The sequence below is a fragment of the Anas platyrhynchos genome, chromosome 1, assembly GCF_047663525.1.
Source record: "Anas platyrhynchos isolate ZD024472 breed Pekin duck chromosome 1, IASCAAS_PekinDuck_T2T, whole genome shotgun sequence".
Lineage (NCBI taxonomy): Eukaryota > Metazoa > Chordata > Aves > Anseriformes > Anatidae > Anas > Anas platyrhynchos.
This window is the reverse complement of record NC_092587.1, coordinates 176,798,477-176,802,550: the sequence shown is the minus strand read 5'-3', so window position 1 is coordinate 176,802,550 and position 4,074 is coordinate 176,798,477. Positions and strand designations below refer to the sequence as shown.

Here is a 4,074-nt window from a genome sequence, read left to right as displayed (position 1 = left end):
ACGTGCAGGTTTTTTTCACCCTGTGCTGAGACCCGTGATGCCAGGGCCAAAATGGCACCTAAGCTGCCAGTTTTCAAGAGCTGATCTATGTTACGTGGCAGCCAGAGAAATGACTGTGCTGCTCACAAAAGCTAAACACTTTTATTTTCCCAGCTCTTTTAGTAAGATCTTGTAACTATGCCAACGCAGACATGACTTCAAGAGACAGAAACTTTCACATTAAGTGATGCGATCGTGATGCTCAAGCAGCAGCTGCTACCAAAGAGTTAACAATCTATCACTTCTCATCCTGCAAACAAATTGCTGGCAAATCTCCCTGATGCTCTTTTAAAAGTGAGGTGGGTTGAAAATGCAGCCCCTTCCTCAGTCTAGCCTCTCACTGTGATTCAAATGCTTCCAGGGCTGGGCAGCCCAGGCTGCATCCTTCGGACAGTTATTGCAGTAGCTCTTGCATTCCCTAATCCCTGTTAATATCGCTGCTTGTCAAAGAAGATTTGTGCCTTTCCTGGAAGACAGCCGCCCATTTTTTACCGACTAGGGGAGAAAGAGACGCCTCATCAACTCGTGCCGGGAACAGCGACTGGCAGACAAGAAAGGCATCCTGTTTTCTGGGGAGAAAGCACAGGAGGTGGGCGAGAGGCTGGCTCCGATGATTAACTCTGACTGTTTGCACTGCTCCTGCCCTTTTTGGATGCAATATAATCCTCGGTTTTAACCATGCACAATCCCTGCACCTCATATGGCAGTGTTTGCTGGAGGTATGAACTTCTGTATGCTGGCCAAACTGCGAGACAGATTATGTTCTGTTGACCTATATTCCCCAAGAGACATTTTCAATTAGTGCAGCAATTTGCACCATTACATTTCTCCATGCCACAGCGCTGAGCTGAGACTCCAGAGTCTGTGTTTTCTGGGGGGATTTTGCAGGCTCTTCCGAGCAGATAGGGGTATAGAAAAATACCCACCCCTAACAAACTTCTCCTCATGTTCTCCTGTTTCCTTCCAAGGCTTATCCCAGGGCTCCAGAGAAGCCCAAGACCTGCTCAGGGTGGTAGAGGGAGAAGCCTGGGCCCCAGCCTTCCCAGCACTTGGTCTGGTGGGGGCAGGAACCCACATCAGAGCTTCTGGGGGGGGGGATATTGGCATGAGCCCAGCCACAGAGATGAGGGTCTGGAGCATCTGAGGATTTTTGAGGAGAGACTGAGAGCTGGGGCTGCTCAGCCTGGAGAAGAGGAAGCTCAGAGGGGACCTTACCTATTTGTATAAGTACCTGAGAGGAGCTAATAAACTTTCCTTTCTCTTTTTCCAGACTAGCCTTCCCCTGATTTGTATGCTTTTGCATTTCCCTCCCATTTTTTGCCTGTAGATAGTTCTACATTATTTTCCCCATACATTTAGGACACAGTTGCTCTGTCGGTGCAAACAAACCTATACAGAATCCCACTCTTCCACTTCAGCTGTCTACTGTTTTATTCCAGTCGTGATGCAAATTGTAGAGAGTTGATTTGACCATTATTCCTTCAGCAGGTCAATGCACATTTTAAGTACAAGGAATATATTGAGGCTAACTTCCCTTGTTTATATCAGAACTGATCTATATTATCAGTTTATGACCACCAGTGAAACAGACCTGCATAACTGCCCAGCTGATATTCTGATAAAGTTTTCCATATTATCTTCTTCCTGTGGGCCTATAAACCTGACACCCGACAGAACCTCTTTTATTCTGCGTAGTTCTTCTGGCTACAGTAAGGCAGAACATTTCTTACATGTATCTTTTGCTATGAAAGTCTTCTGGGTTTAAAAACTAATTGGTTGGTTTTGACTGTAGATTAATCTGTGTGTTTGAAAACGCAAACCATTTCTTACCTCTGTTATTTCTTCTTCATCCTTTCTTTTCCTGCTTTTGTCACTTGGCTCTGAAGAACAAATATCTGGAAAACTATTTAGAGTGCAAAATTTCTCACTTGAAACGGGAACTTTTCCAATGCATCAGCAAACATTTGGTAACCTCCTCATTTTGTGGACATGGGGTTCACTTCGCTTGAACATTTTTAACAGTTCTAATTATATGTATTCCATTTTTTCCTTTCCATAAACCCAGTTTTTTTTTGTTCAGAGGTTGTTATTATTGTTTCTGTCTTGTTTAACTCTCTAAGAATCTACAGGAAATTTGGAGAACCTTTGCTCATGAAATAATAGCATCCTGGCCTTCACCCAAACAGCCCCGTGGCCAAGGGTTCCTCAGGTCTGTGCCTTTCCTGGGATAACCATGCCCTGTTGATGACTCAGAGCACAACCCAGTTATTGTGTTCCTGACAGGATGGTTTACACGCTGGATTGATAAGGTGTGGCTTCTCTGGAAAGCAATAATAACCACTGGGTGAGGGAGGTATTGTCCCGATTTCTCTGCCTTTATCTTTTCATTTTAAATGGAAAAATGTGTCCACATGCCAGCAAGGTATCTGAGCTTCTGTTGTCTTGTTGTAGCTAATGGGGATCTGTGGCTTCATTCAGTTGCACAAATATGAGCATTTAGTGCCACCTGAGATGTTTCTGAGTTTCCAAGAGTGCTGGTCGATGTGACCAGAGCCAAGGGGCACCTGGGCCTACAGCTGAATTGAGCCAAGGACATCTTCATTTTTGCCTGCAAGTCCTCTCCTTTTACAGGTCTGGGATATGGAAGACAAAATCCACTGGATAGCTCAGCACACTTCGGGAGCCAGGCTTTTTGACCCAGATTCTCATTCCTCGCCACCCTGCTGTGTCACCTAAGGGCACCCCGAACCCAGCTCAGGTGTGGCTGGGCGGAGAGGTGTGCAGAGCTCGTTAGCTCCAGCAGATGTTACTTGCCCGGGCACGGTGCCAGCATGCTAACGAGGTGATAAGACTGCTGGACTGGATGTGGCTTGTGCTCAGGGCAGTGGCAGAAGGAGCTCGTGTCTGTCTACTCTCCCTGTGCAGAGCCTGGGCTGCTGAAAGAGCCCACGATGAACTGTGGGTGGGACATGCACGGTTCAAGTGTTGTTGACCTGAAAAGATAAGGACACCTGCAACAAGATAAGGACATTGCAACAAGAACTGGTCAGATCTTGTGCTGTGGATCTGATTGGTAGCATTTCTACTATGTAACCTTACCGTAAGGTTGTGCTGGCAGGGCAGCCAAAGCCTTCTGTCTTCAGCCAGGGCTCCTCGGGGCTGCACAGGGTGGGTAGCAGCAAGTGTGAGTTCAAAGCGTGCCAGGGAAACCGAGCTGGCTCACATGGGTGTTGTGAAGGGCTGGGCTACCTGTCGGTCCAGAAGAAGCACTGCTCAGCTGGACCCCAAGGGTGCACACTGCATCCTGTGTCAGCAGGCAGGCTTTGAAATAACAGCAGTGGCATCTCTTTGCAATTCTGCTCCTGGTAATAAAGTCACCAGAAAATTCAAGCAGGTAAGGTGGAAAGAGAGCTAAAAAGCTAGAAATAGTGGACCCATGTGAACTTAATAAGGTTCAACAAAGCCAAGTGCAGGTGCTGCACCTGGGCTGGGGCAATCCCAGCCATGAGCACAGACTGGGAGAAGGGCTCACCGAGAGCAGCCCTGAGGAGAGGGATTTGGGGTTGTGGTGGCCAAAAAGCCAGGCAGCAGCCAGCCTGTAGCCTGTGTGTGCCTGTAGCCCAGCAGGCCAACTGCGTCCTGGGCTGCACCCCCAGAGGGGTGGGCAGCAGGGCAGGGAGGGGATTGTGCCCCTCTGCTCTGCCCTCATGAGGCCCCACCTGGAGTGCTGTGTGGCAAAAAAAGGGCTTGTGAAAAAAAAAAGGAGAGCAGCTTTTTACTCGGGCAGATAATGGTAGGACAGGGGGGAATGGTTTTAAACTACAAGAAGGGAGATTCAGATCAGCTGTTAGGAGGAAATTCTTCCCTCAGAGGGCGGTGAGGCCCTGGCACAGGCTGCCCAGAGAAGCTGTGGCTGCCCCATCCCTGGAGGTGCTTAAGGCCAGGCTGGATGAGGCTTTGGGCAACCTGGGCTTGTGGGAGGTGTCCCTGAAGTGGTGCAAAGGAGAAGGATGCTCTGGGTACCCCATGAGATGC

The 4,074-nt window shown here is 48.4% G+C and overlaps 1 long non-coding RNA gene across 1 annotated transcript; it reads right to left on the bottom strand.

Annotated features, from left to right (window-relative positions):
• Positions 1-2,373: 2,373 nt before the first annotated feature.
• On the bottom strand, positions 2,374-3,752 carry LOC106018313 (uncharacterized). Its single transcript, XR_002404090.4, has 2 exons — positions 3,139-3,752; positions 2,374-3,050 (listed from the first exon to the last, which is right to left on the bottom strand). It is a non-coding gene; the product is annotated as an uncharacterized lncRNA (long non-coding RNA).
• Positions 3,753-4,074: the final 322 nt, after the last annotated feature.